Source organism: Rousettus aegyptiacus, unplaced genomic scaffold (genome assembly GCF_014176215.1).
Source record: "Rousettus aegyptiacus isolate mRouAeg1 unplaced genomic scaffold, mRouAeg1.p scaffold_m13_p_6, whole genome shotgun sequence".
NCBI lineage: Eukaryota > Metazoa > Chordata > Mammalia > Chiroptera > Pteropodidae > Rousettus > Rousettus aegyptiacus.
Window position 1 is genome coordinate 12,646,116 of NW_023416309.1, and position 20,539 is coordinate 12,666,654.

At 36.7% G+C, this 20,539-nt stretch overlaps 1 protein-coding gene and 1 pseudogene across 5 annotated transcripts in view; one reads left to right on the forward strand and one right to left on the reverse strand.

Moving 5' to 3' along the window:
• KAT6B (lysine acetyltransferase 6B) overlaps positions 1-20,539 on the reverse strand; it is a 167,759-nt gene that overhangs the window by 86,681 nt on the left and 60,539 nt on the right. The window lies entirely within an intron of this gene.
• LOC118604150 lies at positions 9,581-9,699 on the forward strand (annotated as a pseudogene).

The window sequence follows — 20,539 nt, forward strand, 5'->3', positions numbered from 1 at the left end:
AATTGTTTATTACCTCAACATCTAGATCAAACCCAAGAACACTGGCGTCCTCAGTAAGACTCTGTATTTCTGAAATTTGTATTCTAAGGAACAAGAGTAGTGTAATAATAATTAATGTTGATTATGATAACTCCACTGCCTTACATTTATTGAAAATGCTTAACTCTTACTTTTTTATTACATTTAACCCTTACAACCCTGTATGAGAAGAGAAAGAACAAAAATCTCTAAATGAAGGAATGGGATACAGACCACAGGTCACTTCTTCCTGGGAGAGCCACACAGAGATCTCCAGTGTGCACTGAGAAAGGCATGCGAACAGATATATTCACTCATTAAACACACCTCTCTGTCCGACGCTGCCATGTGAAGTGGTAGACCAAGTTCTAGGATTTCACAGATAAATATAACACTGTCCTCTGTGCTAATGGAGTTGTGAGATGACATGGAAGGAACAAGGTGGCATTTAGGCTGGGTCTTGAAGGGTGAGTAGGCATTGCTAGGTGAAGAAGACTAGGAATAGTGCAACATGTGCAGAGGCATGGACCCAAGAATCGACCTGGGTCAGGTTCTTTAAAAATCCCATAAAATTTAAAAAGTATTCTACATTTTTCTCTTATAGGCAATATAGATATGACGGTGCTTTTTCTTTTTTTTAATTCCATTTTTGACTAGTCTAAAACCTTAAGTGTCTATCCAAATTCAAAATCAAATTCAATAATCATTTATTGAGTATTCACAAGATATATATTAATATGTAATATTAGATACCAGTTCCTCACTGTGCCTGCACCTATCCCATTGTAACTGCATGGTTATCTGTGCAATTGTTTACTGGCCCCACTGCCCTTCACCCTGCCTTGGGCTATAGGCTCCATGTGGTAAGAACTGCATCTGTTCTGCTTGCTGCTCTGTCTCCTGCGCATATGCCATGTCTGTGTTGGGCACATAATGAACACTCAATACATTCTTTCAATGAATGAATGTACTCTATCAGGCACTGTGTTATAAAAGAATTCCCACTCTACAGAATAAAATAACACCTAAAAATTAATGATAATGCTATGTAATGAGTGTAATATTGTTAAAGAGCTTTGAAAACACAGAGAGAGGAGAAATAATCCACTTCAGATATCCTCCTACATATCACCTTGTATAGACAGTTTCTGCCTCTTACTAATTTGCTTTTATAACAAAAATACTCATCCAACAGTAGCTCTGTTATTCTGTGAAGGGAATTTAAGCAATAAGAGTGAATCAATTTCCAGGTATAGGTTTTACAAAATGCTGTATTCTATGCCAACCACTGTGATTACCAGTGCCTTTGTGAAGATTATAAAAAAGAAATGTTACTATAAAGAAAGACTGGAACAAGACTGACCCTAAACTTAAGAAACTTACTTTACTAAAATTTTTGTGGATGGGGGGAGTGGAGAGGCTAAGAGAGAAGGGAAGTATGGAATGATTCTCCCACAATAAAAAAAGAGATTTTACATTTTGGTTTGGATACAGAGGCTAAAAGATCTCCTCTAGGATCCTATAAATTCCAATATTAGACCTTTAACTTTCAGATGTTAAGAAATACTTTACATACCAAAGGCTCAATTAAAACAAAGTTTAAAAAAAAAAATAACACTTCAATAGAGCAAACTGAGAGGCCATCATCTGATTTCATCAAAGAGCAGGGGGAGGTATTCAGCTGGCCTATGGAGCAAGAGAAAAGTGGTTTTGTTGGCTGGAAGGCACAAAATCCAACTTCCTATTTTTCTGCAAAAGGAGGAATGGCCAGTCAGCAGAGTAGGAAGCAAGTCATAGAATTTCCAACTTTAAAAAGTCAATTTCATGGTTAAGAAGTGACATTCTGATAGGAATGAATACCTTTTCATTAAAAAACAAACAAACAAACAAACACACACCAAACATGGGAATTAAAAAGAGAACATCCAAACTAAGATAGTTATTTCCAAGGATAATGTCTCTTCCTTTCAAAGTTAAAACTCTTAATATTCACTTGGCTTGGAACATGTTTTTTAACATTCCCGTTCTTTGAATCTTTGCCGAATACAAGCTTTCTTTTGGATATACCACTCCCATTGATGTTTATAAGAATGTCTTGTTATTAACCTCTAACCCAATTAGTCACCACATTGGCAGAATGCATTGCTATGTGGATGCCAATGGCTTCTTTAAAGGATGTTTAAAGTTAAAATCTGAGCAAAATAGGCTATACCATGGATACTTTATTTATAGTTTTCGAAAGTATTCCAGAAAAATTACAGTAACAAATTCAGAATAAAAACCAGTAAAGGTCCTTTGTGTGCAATGGAGCAGGGAATGGGGCTATTTGAAATAAATATAAGTTTTAAAAATTTAAAGGGATAGTTCACCTTCTGCCATGTGCCATCTTTCCCCTTTGCTCCCCTGCTACTTTCTCTGTTCATCTCAGTATACAACTTCATTCTACCAGTTACTTAGGCCAATTAATTACCTTCAAGTCTTCTCTTCTAACACTGTACATCAAAGTCTATTTATCAATTCTACTGGATACACTTCAAGATACATCCAGAATCTGTCCACTTGTCACCACTCTTTCTGCCATCAACTCTAGTGTAAGTCATCATATATCTCTTGCTTGATTTATAGCAATACCCTCCTTGTTGGCCTCCTTGGTGCTATCCCATAGTTGATTTTCAACAAGGCCGCCAGAATACCTTGTTAAAACATAAGTCAGTCAGCTCAGGTCCCTCATCTGCTCAAAACCTTGAAAAACACTTCTCATTTACTCCCAGCAGAGCCAGAGGCCTTACACTGCTCCTGAGGGCTGGCATGAAGTTGGAGCCTTCCTTCCCCTCTCTGCCCTCACCTCTCACTCCACTCCAGCCACACGGGCCTCCTTTGTGTTTCTCAAACACGTCGGAACACACTTTCATCTATCAGGGTCTGTGTACTTAACTATTTTCTCTATCTGGAACACTCCTTCCCCATGCACAGTATGCACCCTCACTTCCTTCAGAATCAAATGTCACTTTCTTAGGAAGGCCTTTCCTAATTGAACTATTTAAAAGAGAAATCTTGCTTCTCCAACCCTGTCACTCCATAGCATTTACTCTGTAGCATTTATTACCAGCTAACATGCTATATATTTACTTGTTTATTACCTGTCTCTTCCCATTAAAATGTAAATTAATTTCATGATAGCAGAGATCTGTCTATTTTGTTCTTTCTTATATCCCCAACTCGTACAACAGTGTTTAACATACAGCAGGTGCTCAGGAAATATTGGTTGAATCAATGAATAAATTAATAAATGTCAGACTTCTCCCTTGTACTTCTCCCTCTCCTCCATACTCATTCTAAATATAATATTACTTGCCCATGACTCATCAATAAAATTGTCTTGAGTTTATTTCTCAAAGATGTTAAACTAACTCATTTCCTACCTGAGCCCATATCCATAAATAGACAGGAACTTAAGAAACCATTTACTTAACTTCTAGCTAAACAGTAGGGACCTGAGTCATCCCAATAGTCTGCTTCTGAGGGTGTGAAGTTTCTCCTGCCACAGTGTACAATTAAGATAGTGTTTCACAATCCTCAATCATTCCAAGACCATCCTCAGTAATTCTGCTTCATCTGTGCTATTATTTTTTAAATACTTGGCTCACTTTTATTCTTTTTAAAATGTATGTAAAAAAAAACTCATTTTAAGCAATAATATCCAAGAAATGGAAGGTCTGAAGCAGTTTTTTTCTTCCAAATAGGTATTAAAAGGTGATTACAGAAATAAAGTATTTGTCTGCAGTCTACCACCACCGGTACAATATCATTCTCTAGGATTCACTGATTTAAGCCACACACACACACACACACACACACACACTCTCTCTCTCTCTCTCTCTCTCTCTCTCTCTCTCTCTCTATCTCTCCCTCCCTCCCTCCCTCCCTCCCCCCACAAACTACCCCCCTCCCCACTTTGCTTTATGCCATGTTAAGAATTTAAGTCACAACAGAATCAGATTATCTATAGACTTAAAATATATGATGAAGAAATGCCTAAATTCCTGGTCAGATTAATTTAGACCACCAAAACTAAGCTCTTGAAGGAGGGGGAAAAATCTGTTTAATTATCTTTGTGTCCTTTTGCAAGACAATGTCTACTACTAAAATGTTCTGGTAAAAAGGAAACATATGCTTTTCTAGAAAAGTTCTTTTTCTGAGCACCATTCTGTCTATCTATCTATTTACCCTTCTTCCCTCCCTCCCTCCCTCCCCCCTTTCTTTTCTTCTAGGAGGGGGTTAGTTGGGGTGAAGGAACCTGGGAGCCATTTTCTAAACCCGACAGATTTCTTTACAATAAAATTTGCAGTTTTTTAGTGCTTTATCAAATCTGAATTCTAAATCTTACTTTTCTATTTTAGAAAATATTATTAAGACTCTCTGACTGAGAACAATGATCATTTACAAACTAAAAAGCCATCCTTACATTCAAACATGTTTTAAAATGTGAGCAGTATTCTAAACTTGCTGCAGACAACCCATACAATCACAAGAGTTGTTTTAAGAAAAAGACTCACATGGACACATCTATGGAAGCTAATACCAATGCGCTGTTCTTCCAACAAAAAGGTTACTGACCCATCAGTAAGAATTGTCTTTTCTGGCAGAGATGATAGATTTGCCTTGTCTTATCTATACCCCCTGCTCTGTCCCCATAATGAGCCATGGCATACATGTGCATGACAGCTGGCAAGGGGGAGGCAGAGTCTGTGGCCATGGGCCAGAGCAAAGCTTACTAACCCACTCAGAGCCTGGACCTATGACCTGTGTCTCATTAGCACCTTGCTCTAAGCAACTGAGCTGCCACAAAAATCAACAGTGTCTTAAGCCATTTTGTTTACAAGTGAAACAAATCAGGTCAGTCTGACAACCGATAGTTCAAACAGCCACTAGAGAATTGCCACAAATACAGAAGAACCAGTGGTGAGGAGGAATTACAAGGGTCTTACAGTCCTGCTTTTGGGGACCCTCACCCTGTCACCACAATGCAAGAATGAATTTGGAAGGGAAGTGAGAATATAACGGGCAAGTACATTTTTAATATACCAGGTATTCAGTGCATTAACAAAAGATAAAAGAAGAAAAGCACATCTACAACATCCTAAGTGATACCCTTTTTATTTAATGGTTAGAATATACTTCCTGGATGCACAAAAAAAGAACAAGGGGCAGTTTGCACTTAGAAATGCTTTTAAAAACTGCTTTCAAAAAACCTTTAAAAAGTATAGTCTAAAAATAGGTCACAGTTATCTATTTACATTACAAAACCATTTACTCTTAAGGCACAAGAAAAAATAAATGCACAGCAAATTAAGTTCAGAATAAATCATTATATGAATATCTTTAATACCCAAATTTTGGATTTTCAAAATATCCAAATAATTATTCCTTTTAGAATACACATACATTGATATTAAGAAAAGCTCCCTAGGTACCATTTTATGCCAGGGTTTTAGTGGTCAGTTTAATTGAGGTTATCTCACCTTGGGGTGGACAGCAAAAGAGAAGAGAAAAATGGCCACGGCAACTTTTAAATTATAACAAATCTCTCTTTGAAAGACAAAAGCAGCCTTATGAACAAAGGGGAGAAATCACCATAGGTTGATTAAACCAGTCAATCGACCAAGAGATACTTGTAGAGAAGCAACTATCCACTACAATTATATTAAATACTATGTGAGATGGATAAGAAATATCAAGGCCTATCCACAAAGCTTATGTATGATATGGTTGAAAACCTAAGATTAACAAATGTTAAAAAAAATAATAATCCAACTAAAACACTGAACTATCTAGTTTAGACAGTAAATGCTGGAGGTACTCTTCTAGTGATGACAAAATAAGCAATTCATAGCAATCCTACTGCTAAGACGATGTAAAATGTTGGATAACGTGTCTTCAAAAAAGCACCAAAGAGCTATTGAGACAGAATTGAATTATTTGTCCAAGCCTGGTGAGGACCGGAGGCCAAAAAGATAGGCCCAACATGCAGAGTCACATGTGTCCTGAGGTTATTTACCAATCCTGCAGGAGAAGCAGAGATGAAATCTTGGTAGCCTGTAGGGCCCAATAAGTTGGGGTCTCTGGTAAGACAACCCCTACTGCAAGCTGGTCCTCATATAAGGGAGGAAGTAACCAGCTTACACATGGATTGTAGTCCAACTCACAATACCTGCCTGAATCATGAACCTGGCTTGAAGAGTCCTGAAACTGCTCAACTGTGCAGAAAGCAGAAGCACATGAAAATTCTAGACCTCAAATTATTTCTATAAATAGCTTTTCAAAAACAATATTTAACACAGAACTAGCAGAAATAAGAAACAACAGAATCAGACCCACAGAAATTTCAGATATGGAAAATACAGGCAAAGATTTTTAATACCATATTCAAAGAGATAAAAACCAAGCTTAAAGATATTGCAAGAAATCGTCAACTATAAAATGTGACAAATTTGAAAAATACCCAAATAAAAATTCAATAACTGCAATTAGGAACTCAATGAATGAGTTTAATGGCAAATTAGATATAGCTGAAGAGACTTCGTAATTTGCTAGTGAAAAGAAATTCTAAGTACAACTCAGAGAGAGAAAATGATGAAAAATACAGGAGAGGGTAAGAGACATAGGGCATACAGTGAGACATTCTGACAATTTTTTTTGAAACCTAAAAAGAAAGAAAAAAGAGGATAAAGGGGAAACAATAGGTGAAGAAATAAGGGTTCAGGATTTTCCTGAACTAATGAAGATACCAATACTCAGATCCATGGCAGAATAAATAAAAGATATCCATTTTTAGAAATATCATAGCAAAACTTCAAAAATAAAAACCAAGAAAAATAATTTAAAAAGCAATCACAAGTAGCTGCCTTAGACTGACAAATTAAGTCAGAAGATAATAAAATATCTTTAGTGTGTTCAAAGAAAATGACCACCCAGAATTCTATACCTAGAAAAATAATCTTCAAGCATGAATATGAAGAATATATAATTATTTGTGTCAGAAAACCTGTACTCGATGATATTCATTTTCTCCTTCAAGACACAATCATATATTTATTTATTTTGCATCTTCTGAGAACCTAGATACAATGATTGCTGAACTTATTTGGAATATTAGCGCAAATATAGTACAACTTAAACCAATAGAATGTATTTGCACAAGAGAGCAGGAATTTTTCTGTTTTCTTTGCTGATATGTCCCTTATTCAAAAGAGTTTCTGTTTATAACAGATGCTCAAAAAATATTATAAAATGAATTCATATTCTTATTAATAGAATTAAAAAGGTATTAGATGCTACTATAACAGTTGAATATAATTACTTAGTCCCTTTGTTTCTCCAAAAAGATAATAAAATCTTAATGTTGTATATTTTAAAATTAGAAATACTCATTACGAATTACATGTTCACAAGCATGATTAACTTGAATGAGCTGGGGAGGGCCCAAACTTCCACATAAGTATGAGGATGAATTTATTAAAAATCAAATGAAAACAGGTGGTTCCTAACTACATTTCCAGTTTCATCTCTCACTATGCTCTCCACCACTATGCACCGTCCCTATTAAGTGATTCTGTTACTCTACAAATTTACTGAGGTCTTTGATGTACTCATGCAAAATATTGTTGCTTCTGTCCAATGTACTTCTCTTCCACTCATTTTCAAAAGAAAAGAAAAAAGTTCTGTCATTCTTTAAGACCTAGATCAAATGTCATCTTCTGAAAAGTTCTGAAAAGGCTGCCTCAACACTGTTACCCAGTGAGTTAGTAACCGTCTCCTCTCTATTCAAATAGTGTAAAGGACTTTTATAGAAGCTACTGCATCATATGGACACTCCTTGTGTATGTGCTGTCTACTTCATAAGAGCTAGACGGTAAGGATGATGTCTTCTTTCATCTCCCTACCCCCAAGCACCAATCTTTGTGACTAGAAAATAGTAAATACTCAAACCTGTTTGCTAAGGTGATAAAAGACAAAGAAAGAATGAGGATGAATAACAGATTAGGGAGACAAAAAAGAAACGACAACTAAAGATAATGGGGATCCTGGGACCAAAAAAAAAAAACGCTTAGGTAAAAAACTGGTAAAATTCAAGTAAGGACTGTAGTTTAGTAAATAGTATTGGACAAATGAATTTCTGGTTTCTAATTATTGTGCTATTGTTATGTAAGTGGTTAATGTTAAACTAGGAAAAGGGCATATATAAATGGTATTATTTTTGCAAAACTTTTCTGTATTATTTTCAAAATCCGTTTTTAAAACCTATTTAGATTGAATTATTTTACCAAATTATAGAAACGTCACAAAGAAACGTTCAGTTTCATATAAAATGCTCAGATATACAATGCAAATAAATAATGGGGCAAAGGATTCCTTTCCATATCTATATAAACTTAATTTTACTAAGAACGGATTTATGTATGTGCATATCAAATAAAATTAGAAATAAAGCCAAGCAAATAAATTATGTGAGAAGTACAAAGCAAATTTAACATAACTGCAAATATGTCTATGGCCAGAGCAGTCAATAAAGAAACCTAACTCTGAGCCACCATTGTAAGCACTCTCTGGATAATATGAAACTCAGTGATATACACATGAACATGTAAATCATAATACATGAAATCCAGTACTACTGGGAAGATATTTCATTCTGACACATCACTGCACATGAAACCAAGCTCTATATAAAGCACCATGACATGTTATAGAATAGAATAGAAAAATATGTCCCTGATAAAATTGTTTGGATGGTAAAAATACAAATGTGAGAGATCAGTTAACTTAGGGAAAAAATATCAAATTATCAAAGACAACACCAATTCAATAAAAAATTTAGAACTATAGATATAAGTAAAGTGCAAACGTGATCTACAAAACAAGCTACCATTAGGAAGGGCATTATGATGTTTCATGGGGTCACTACAATGACAACACCTGTACAAAAATTATAGATTTTAAGTACCACTATCATAAGCAATATAGAAGAATTTTAAATCATCTTTGGAACCTGAATAACAGTGGCAATGGGCAGCAATATTAGTGTGGTGGATTTTAATTCATCTGCCAGTACATGTAACCTTTTGTAATTGTTTCAATTTAAGACAAAGGTAACTAGATAATTCTTTATCTGAAAGGCTAATGATGAAGGAAACACTAATTCTACAGATATTCACCACAACTTACTGTCAGGCGCTGTGGTAATGCTGGTTGGTGATACAGAAAGATATCGTGACTTACTGGGGTGGAGTTTACATGAGACAATACTAATAACTGTGATGATGTTATATTAGTGAAAAACAAGAGGCAACAGAAGCTCAAAATTTAGTCAGGGAAGGCCTCCCAGAGTCCAGTTCCATTTACACTGAGATCAAAAGGATGAGGGAGAGTTAGTGAGACTGACTCTCTAAGTGTGCAAGTGTAAAACGGAGTCCTTGTTTGGTGAGGCACCTCATGTGATCTGAAAGCACATGGAGCATGGCATATTCAAGGAAGTGAGGAAAATTCAGAATGGGATAGAGTTGTCTACAGCCATGCCACCTTGAACATGCCTGATCTCATCTGATCTCGAAAGCTAAGCAGGGTTGGGCTTGGTTAGTATTTGAATGGGAGACCTCCTAGGAATACCAGGTGCTGTAGGCATTAAATTTAAAAAAAAAAAAAATGAGATGGATAGAATATGCCTTTATCAGCCTGTAGCATGATTCTCAAAAACACATAAAGACTCACCTGGATGATTTATACAACTGATTCTCTTAGACTACATGTAATAATATTTTATCATGATTATCACTACTTTTGCCAAAGAATATGTTTAAATGAAAAGCTATATTTTTAAGATTTTTATTAAAATATAGCTAACATACAATATTAGTTTCAGGTGTACACCATAGTTATTCAACATTTATAAACCTAAAGAAGTGATCACCATAAATCCAGCAACCACCTGACACTGTACAACGCTGTCACAATATTACTGACTATATTCCCTATGCTGTATGCCACAGCCCCATAACTTATTTGTTTTATACCTGGAAGTCTGAACTCTTATTACCCTTCGTCTCCCCTCTACTTTCTTGATTTTTCAATAACAGTTGACATTCAATATTATTTCATATTAGTTTCAAGTATACAGAATAGTGGTTAGATATTTATATAATTTATGAAGTGATCATCCTGACTAGTCTAGTACCCACCTGTCACTATACAGTTACTACTGTAAGAATGACCACATTCCCTATGTGAAAAGTTACATTTTTAAAGAGGTTTTCTTTGCTTTTAAGGAAATTGTATAAAGTAGACTTTGAAAACAAAGTAGAATGTGTCAACAGAAAAAAATTAATTTGCACTAAGTATACACAGGAATTATAACCTAACTATGCAGGCCTTTTAAATTGCTGAATTTAAAAAGATGGTTCATTATTAAAGAAATTCCTAATTTCTAGATCCAGCTGCTTGAAAAAGTTGCCAGTTTTTGGCTGAAGTCCATTACTCATAAGATCCTAAAATTTTTCAGAAGAAATAAATTACTTTAAACATTTGCAGCAAATAAGAATTAAATGTGATAAATATGGAATTAACTAAATCCAAATTAGTTCTAAGCACCTAATACTAAGAAAATTATGTTGAAAGCTACCCACACAACAATTCCACAATTTAAAAAAATCATTTAAATAATAAATCTGATTGAATTTTATTTCTCATTTTTTGTGAGAACAACATCTGTTTTCTGTCACAGGACTTTTAACTTCTGAATTAACTAATTAAACTTTGAGGAAGTACAGTGATCCATTATATGAAGAAAATGCTACAGACTTGCTAAATAAACACACCCTTGCCTGCCTGGCTTGAAGACTGGTCTACAGTACTTGCCTATGAGAACTGGATAAGCAGGAGATGCAGGCATTGGGTACAGCTCTCGGTTGGGGGAGCCCTAAGTGATCCTCACAGGTCAGGTCGCTTCATGTTTCTGGAAGCAAATCTATTAGCAGGCCTTGGACATACACGTTTTCTTTCACCTTTGTGTACTTGCACCTCAAAGGGCAAATTTTGAAAATACGAGCTGTTGCTTGACTAATATCAGGTAATGTGCTTCTTTAGCAATATGCAAGTCCAATTCAATCCTTGTGAATTCTAGAAGCAATTAATATTTATGAGAGTATTTAAAAATCTATTGCAAAGTTTACCAGGGAGGTGCAAATAATTTTTTTATTTCCATAACAAAAGATATCTCAGGGTTCCCTAACAAAATGCTTCACATGACACTTACTCATCTCCCAGATTATCATATAACTACCATTTTTGGTTAGACCCATTTTTTCACACTTGAGTGAACAACAAGGACACTCTACTTCAAAAGGAGGGGGCTGCTCCAGCTACTGGCTCCCCTTGGGCCCATGTTGGGGAACCATATCAGAAAGTCCTGCCACGTCTGCATAATGTGATGAGATCACTGTGCTCCATCACAGAGACCCATCATCAGGTAGAGCACTAAATCACATTGATCATTAATAAACTTGACTGTAATTAGGCAATACTACAGAATAAGAAATGAAGGAAAGTGTCCTAGTATATGTATAAATACAGGACAATTTATCATCGCCTCCTTTGCACTTGGAATTTTTTGAAAGCCTAAAAATTGGATATGGCTGCCCATGTTATAAACTGCACTCACAGGTGTTATAACTGCTGTTCAAGAGAAACAGAAAAAATCAAAATGTTTACATAAGAAATAATCTTTCTACAATACAGGCAGAGAGGCAAATACAAGACTCATGGATAAACTTTTGCAGAGTCACAATATAGGAGTTATATACCTTTGAATGATGATTTAATAGAAAATCTATTAAAACTTGGAATTCCTCCTCTAATCCTATCCCCTTCAACTTTTAACTATCACACATATGTATGCAAGACAGTTGAGTAACATGCCTAAACAGCGTAGAAATTAGAAGACTTGGAGGCTGAACTCAAATAGCTATTAAAGATATGCTGAGAAGGAAACCTGTCTGGAAATCTTTTGTAACATAAACGGGAATATAACTTCGGAAAACAGAATCTGCTTTTTAAAAAGTAATCACGAACACTTAATATGTCCTCCCCCCACCCCCAGGTTATAGACATAATACCTATATAGTCATTCTGGAAAATGCTTTTAAAGTTAATTTAAAATGGATATAAGAATCTCAAATATTACAAAATAATAATAATAATCACGATGAGAAGAAAGACAGGGACAGTATCAGGAGAAACCAATAACATGGTTCTATCAAAACAGCATGGAATAGCAGGCAGACTAAAGTCTAAAGTAAGCGAAAACAGTTAAAAATTATGTTCAATTTAAAAAATATGCTCACACCTATACACAGTCACATACACATATATTCCAACATTTTAAGAGCACGAATTCCAGAAGAATGAGAACAGTGTTTATCAAATATCCTCATGCATATACTGTTAGCTACCCATAGATATCAAAGAAAAATAAAGTTATTTGGAAGATTTTAGAGGAAAGATGTTTCATAAAATAAAATACCCAATCTCAAAATATATTTTTAAAATAGATCCTTTGAAGAATGAAGAAAAACACACAAGATCCATTATCAAGAGTCAAAGAAAAAGATCTTGGAAATGGCAAGGGGTAGGCCAGACGACAAAAACAACTCAAGCCCAAGATTGGGGAGAAATGGTCAGAGAGGACATGGCTTCTGGGTGTATCTGTATTTACTCCCTGCCTTTGTCCATAAAAGATGAGTGGTGATATCTGTTTTGTACAACTCAAATTTCCAGGCCTAGACAAACTTCCTCGTAAGTCTCCCAAGACTTAAGAGAGAGGATGAATATCTATAGATCGTTAAGTTTGAAAAGTAAGGGATACTGGTTGAGAAGTCTGAATATGAGCAAATGCCACCAAAAAATAAAAATAAAATTTAAAAAAAGCAAAAGAAGAAAAATCAGACAAGAAAATACCACACTTACCCTCAGCAAAAACTTTAGAAAAAAAATTAAACAGATTTACTTCTCAGTACCCACAAGTGAATTATCTTTAGAAGCCAAGATGGCATCACGAAACACTAAACCTCCAAATCCAATTCATTTCTCCCCTTGATAAAGTTGTTGGACACTTAGTCACAGAAAATGCCACAGATATAAAAGGCAGGTGACAAATTCTTTTCATGTTATAAGTATGGAGAAGAGAAAAAAATTAAAGACTGGCAAATTCACGAATCGATTAAAAAACTACAATAAAATCAAAGCAGAAGGATTAACAGAACAATTACAATGGGAGGTCTTTCCTTTGCCCCATCCTACTCAATAGGTAGGTACATGACCTTGATAAAAGAGAGTCAAATAGTGAGAACCTTAGGGGAAAGAAGACACAGCTGAATATAAAAGCATATTAACCTCCTTCCCTTCAAGTAGTTTGAGATTTGTTTGAGGTGGGGCTTAGAAGCTGGGCACTCTGCTCATCCTATAAATACTACAACTGCTCCACAAAATTTCCTATGAAACAAAGAACAGAGAAAAAGCAGTGAGTACTCCATGAAATATGCACAAAGAACTTGGAGAAAGAAATATGGTCTGCTGCAGAACCAAAGCTGGTCTAAAGTCAAGTTAAAAAGCACCTCTCACCACAGAACCTCCTTCTCATCCAGAAAGCCATTATCCATAGAGAACCCAAGAGAGCAGAGAGGAGGAAGCACACAGCCACAAGTGCGAGGAGGTGATCTAGGGGAGCTCTGCCACTAAGCAGGGAGATTATCCAGGAGAAATGTGGGAATCCAGTTTTGGTGTAAGGTGAACCCAAATCTGAGTAGTTCAGCCTGGTATCCGGCCAATAAAGAGCTAGACAAGGAACAATTCTTCTGCGCAATCCAGAAAATAAACTCTAAAACTGATTTTAGGGAACGGGCCTGACCACATTTACATTTTAATAAGGCCAAGTAACTATCTTTTACTGGTACTTTTCAGATTTCTCATGTCCCCATGATTTACTCCCCCCACCAGTCTCACTGTGTATATATACATGGTGATATTGTGATTCAGAAACCTTGGTTCAGAATCCAAAAAGGAGAGACGTTGGGGAAGAATTCACAGTTGATTTAGGGAAGAGCAGTCAAGGCAGAACTAGAGCTGCGGTGGGCCAAGTTCCTGGGGCCTACTGGAGTAAAGATAAACATAAAATAATAAAAATATATATATAAAAGGAAAAAAAGAAACTAAATAATTATATTAACAAGTTCAGTGATAAGAGATTATTTAAATTAGAAGAATATATAAACGGAAAAGCAAAGAATCAGGAGGAATGTATTAGGCTGGCCAATATAAAATTGTTATTTTTATAGGTCAAAAACAGTTGAATATGAGCAATTTTATAAGGTTCAAATAAATAACTATTCCAGTGTTTTGCAATGGAACACACTGACTTATTCAGTGTAACTGCACTGGAGGGAACTAGAATGAAGAGAAGCTTTAGGCTCAATTTGAAGGATGCACCTCTGAAAAACAGCAGCCAGAACAGGAACTATAGGTGTGCAAATTCAACAGGGTAACTCCCTCTCAAGAGACTTCTGTACTAGGTGGCCTCTAAAATCTCTTCTGAAATATTCTATAAGTTCTTGCTCACTTAGTCTAAGCATATTCTGGTGGGTTTGCGTTCTGCTGGTACTAAGAGTGGAAAAGATAGGCAGATGTGAAAGGAATGTATCCTAAAAAGAGAATGGGACAAGAGAAATTCAGAAGGCAAGAAAATGACCATTCCCACCATCTTTGGCCCACCTCTGCAGAAACTAGAGATCCTTCTGCTTTGTTCACTGTGAAATCTCAACCAACATCTGCAGGCAGGAAGAAAGAATGTTAAGTGCTGTAAACTAAAGGAAGGATTTAGCATCACCAAAATACAGGAAAAGTGGTCTGAAATGGAAGGCTTCACTGAGCTAAAGGGACTTTGACTGCAAAACTTTGACCACGTAGGTTGGGGATGGGTAGTTTGAGACAGGTAGAGTAGAGAGAATTACAGGGGCTGAAGCTCAAGACAAAGCCCAGCAAGAGTAGGAGACAAATTTAGCTGGAAGGAAGAGTCTGGGTGATAAGTCAGGGAAACTGGGCTGAGGCCAAGGCTGAGAATCCTCTTGATTACCAAGCTCAGGTTTACACTGTAGGTTTGTTCATTATAGTTTGTTTGTTTGTTTGTTTTCAGCATAGTTATGGACAAAATGGAAGACTGAAGTTAAGTGAAGAGGATATTTCATATATTCATGTATATGTTTGAAATATCACGATGTTCAGGATCCAGAGAAAGAAAAAGGCAAAAACATCTTTTGATTAATCAGTTAGTTGTTTACTTCATTTTTCTATTTTTCAGTTCAGATATCGCTACATTTTACTCTTAATGGCTTACAAACCATACTAAAAATGTCATTATTTTTATTATATCATTTTTTCTACATTTCTATCACTAATGTCATTAGACCATGTTCGCCTAGCATTTCCTCTCTAATGGAGACACACACCTCAGCTCAGGCGTGAGAGGAGCAAAAGCAGCATACATTTCTGAGCACTAGCATGGCATTTCAATGAGTAGATGGAAGGAGTGGTCCACCCAGGGTACAGGCAATAAGGGAATACCTTGTTTACAGAGAATTTAAAAACAGTAATAAACTGAATAACGTCAGTCTGCTTTTCATTATCACCTTACACTGGCAATTCTAGACAATTCCCCCTGCTGGGGCTGATGGCTCTCATCTCAGCTACCTCTCCTTGGTCCACCATTAGTACTAGTGCTCAGTGTCATCTGAAGTGTTTTACAGAGACTCTGTTTTAACTCTCATTTTACAGACAGGAAAAGAGAGGCAAGGGAGACTAAGGTAAATGAGAGAATGAGGATTTACCCCAGGCAGCCTGATTCTGAGGTGTGCATGTTTAACCTACAAGCTACTACCACTCAGGGAAAATGAGCAAAAGGCAGCAGAAACTCCTAGTTCAGCTCAGCCAAGTCAACAGCTGAATTTGAATGTCATCTTCCATTAGCCTGCCTCCTATCTTTTCTAACAGTCAATCAACAACTGACTGCCTATAGCTCAGAGAACATCTTTTACTTATTAATTCATTGCCCATTTCTTGACAGTTTCCCTAGGGAGTGAGGCAGGTTAACTGCCACATCTCTGGCCACTGTGGCCTGAGGCAATGATCTCTCACAACAGATGGGCAATGATAAAAATCTACCTCATGAAAACATTCTAGACCCCTTAGCATTCATTTTAATGGGCAAGGACATCTATGTTTATAGACTGTCAAAATCCCTCTAATAGAAATTTTTTCTTAATTGCTTTAATTTTAGACTATGCCTTTTACTGGAAGTCATCATACTGAGAAAATGCAGGATATAAATAAGTCAGAAACAAGTGCATTTCTTCAATGGTTAATAATTTAGCTGTGCAAACAGCTCATTTCCTCTCCACACTTTCTCCATCTATTAAGTATAATGTTAAGTTACAATCCTCAGAAATTCAGTGAAGGTAAATTTCTTTAATAATCTAACATCTTTAGACCATAAAACTATAAACAGAGACAACTGCTGTCAAGACCTTGGAAACTGCAGGGAAGACACTCCCCCTCCTTTTCTCCCCCAACTGCTAATGGGAAAAAAGGTAAGAGAAACAAAATTGCCTTCGAAAATGTAAACTTTAAAATGAACACATACTCAATGAGCAGAAAGAACTATGTAGCCACTTTAAGAGAAGCAAAATCGCTTCCAAGCCTGGACTTCCAAAACACTGGATAGATTAACACAGATAAAGAAAGAAGGTGTCAGACAGCAAGGTGGTCAGTCAGCAATTAATAGAGAGACCAAGGCAAATCTGGCGGGCAGAATCCTAATATGATCTACTAATATGTAAATCCTGTATAATTCACTCCTTTAAAATATGGGCAGGACCTTGAATATATGATGGATTTCACTCCCATGATTAGGTTATGTTATGTCAAAGATGGGGATTTTTTTGATGTAATTAAGGTCTCAAACCCATTGCTTTTGAGCCCACCAAAAGGGAGATCATCCAGGGTGGGCCTAACTTAATCAGATGGAGGCTTTTAAAAGGATCAGAGATTGGAAAGATGGCAAATGTATGAGAGATTCTCAAACTGACCTGAAGAAGCGAAAAGCTATGTTGTGAAAAGGGCCATGTGGCTGGGTGGCCTCTAAGAGCAAAGAGCCTCAGTCCTACAATCACAAAGAATTGAACACTATCCACACTCAGTAAGCTTGGAAGAGGACCCCAACCTTCAAATGAGATCACAGCCAACACCTTGATTTCACCCTGGTAAGACCCTGGGAAGAGGACCCAACTAATCCGGCAATCCTGCACTGGACTGCTGACCCACAGAAATTGGGAGATAATGTGTTGTTTTAAACTGCTAAATTGTGGTGGTTAGCAAGCACAGCAATTGAAAACTAATACAGTGAGTCTCCAGATTAAGTTGACAGTGACCTTCCAAACACTGTTCAGGGAAGGCCATTCTTGTTGTGAGTCAGAAAAACTGTAATCATCTAACTCTTTCGGTTAAGATGCCATGCTCACTAACATAAGCTTGCCTTCTACAAAGGTCTGCCTTCAGGGAGATAATACACTAAACGTTCAAACTTATTTTCTCAGTCCCTGGACAATTACTTCTCAGGCAAATAAACAAATAAATTTACTGGCCCCTTGACTTTCATAAATCAGTTTCTTTATCTAGGCTAATGTGAATCTGTCCCTTCAAGAGAGTTCTGCCCTTGATATGCAAGGACAATCAGAATAAAATTCGATAAAGCTAAAAGTCATCCAGACCCTGGACTGTGTTCATTTTCTATCGCCATAAACAGTGTGTTTAAAAACAAAACAAAACAAAAAACACCCATTTATTAGCTCACAGTTCTGTAGGGTAGAAGTTCAGGTGACCTCAACTGGGTTCTCTGTTTTAGGTCTTGCAGAGCCAAAATGAAAGTACTGGCCAGGTTGGGCCCTTACCTGGAGGTTCTTAGGAAGAATCTACTTCCAAGCTTATTTAGATTGTCAGCAGAATTTAGTTCCTAGTCATTGTAGAACTGAGGTCCCCATTTCTTGGCTGGTTGTCACCCGGGGACCACACTCAGCTTCTAGAGGCTACCTACATTCTTTGGCACATGGTTCTCTACATCTTCAAAGCTAGTAATAATACACTGAATTGAATCCTATTCATGCTTTGAATCTCGTTCTTCTCTTTAGCCATGAATAAAAAAAGTTTTAATGGGCTTGTGTGATTAGATTAACCCACCTGATTAGTATCCCTTTTGCAATATAGGTAGTATCATTGTGGGAGTGAATGATGTCTTAACACACTCACAGGTTCCACTCATACCCAAAGGGGAGGCATTATACAAAGGGCAAGGATCACTAGGGGTAATTCTTAGAATTCTGCCTACCACACTGGACCATGGCAAATCCGACAAGGTAATGAATGCTACCCTGGGCAGGCTCCTGAAAGAGAAGAACCAGCCAGCTTCCTACAAGAGATACATCACATACAACATGGACTGTCAAAATTCCCATAGTTTTAAGCAATTAGGATATCTCCCTATTTCTTTTCCATATCCTTAGAGACACATACTGTTCCTTCGTCTTTCTTCTGAGCTGGAACCTTACCATTGTATTTTGAGCACGCAGAAATTAAGTTTCATAAAAATTAAAAAGAACAGACCAAATATTTACTGGACATCTACTTAGTATAAAGCACTATGTTAAGCACTATAAAAGATGGAAATATATACAAGTTAACTTCTCTCAAAGGGATTGATAAATAATGCAAGTCAAAGAGAAGGTGATATAAAATGAGTAATGATGACACACTTAATATTAGTCAGAAGGCCAAGAATGAATAAAATATCCACAGTAAACTGCACAGCTTTTAATACCAGTCTCCTAGCCTGAGTATTCCTATAAATGTCACTGGTGAAAAGTAGATATGAAGACCTTTAAAATTTACTGAAATAATTCTAAATTTTTGAAGATGTTTAATGTGCAAAAATACATGTAAACAAGAAAATATATAAGATGAAATATATCCAAGGGGTTAGCTATTTGAATAGCAGGATCACAGGATTATTTTAATTGCCTCTTCATTAATTTTCAAACTTTCTCATTTTTCCAATAAGCATATAGCACTTTTATAACCAAAAATACACACACACACGCACGCGCGCACGCGAACTTAAATTGGGCAAGACATGGCATTTGGTCCAAGCAACCATTCCTGCAAGCCAAATCCTGACCTGTGCACAGCCCCTTGCTCTAGAAAACGCAGGCAGTGTTGACATGATGCAAAAAAAGATTAGTAGAGCCCCTGCTATCTGAAATTTGAACAAGGAAACGAACTTGTTAACTGCAGCAACAAGAGAGGTGAAACTAATAAGGGCCAAAACAAACTGATGGCATGAGAGAACAGAAATGATGACTATACAGAAGCTATGGGGTAGAAAAGAAGAGAGTGAGGAAGCCACACAGGAGAGCAGAGAATGGAGCAAGAAGTGAGCAGAGGAGCAAAGACAGAGAGACCAAAGAGGACAATAGGAGAGTGGATGGGTGGGTGGGCAGGCAGACGAGCAGACAAAGGAATGGATAGACTGACAGAGAGCCAGAGCTAGCAGCATCCAGTTCTCCTAGGGCTCTTCTGATAACCAAGAATTTTCCAGCCCTGTTTTTCAATAAATGATCTTTCATTTCTTTCAACCCAAAGGAGCCCCAACTAAAATGGCATTAAAAACAGTACTTTCACAAGCCTAAAAATTAAAACAAAAGACAAGTTTTTAATGTTCTTCTAAAAGACTATTAATTTAGATTTTTTTTTTTTTGAAATCTCTTTCAATCTAGTTCCTCCCCAAGGCTGGTGGGAATCTGGGAATCTGGGAATCTCCCTACCTCACAGCACTCACACCGAACAACCCCAGCCAGAAAAGGATTTGCCAATTAGCCACGCTATCTCCACCAAGACAGCAGTCTTATTAAATTACAACTGTTTGAACAAGGTCAAGCACTCAGAGTTTAATTCAAAGTGTTTCCAGGTATAATGCTGTCAGGTCAACTTAAACAAGCCAACAGAGGCTTGGAGGCTGATTAAATATTAAAACAGAATCTTTCACATCTGTTTTTACCCAAGGATGAAATTACTGTACATCACTTCAACCAGCTCATTAATACGCTATACACATATCTTGCCTCAAAGGTTACAGGAATATCAATGCTTCAGAGGCCCGCAGTGAAACCTGTCCACACAGCCAGAAGTGAGGTCACTGTACACTTTACAGGACATTGATATTTCTTGATAAAATGTGAGAGATAATCAGTTAGACATAGACACTTTTTAAATTAAAGGATGAAAACCTCCATGAAGTTGAGCCAGTTGCTTTTGATCTGAACCTTTTAATCATTCATTCGGTTGGCTTTGATAAGTAACTGGATAGCACACG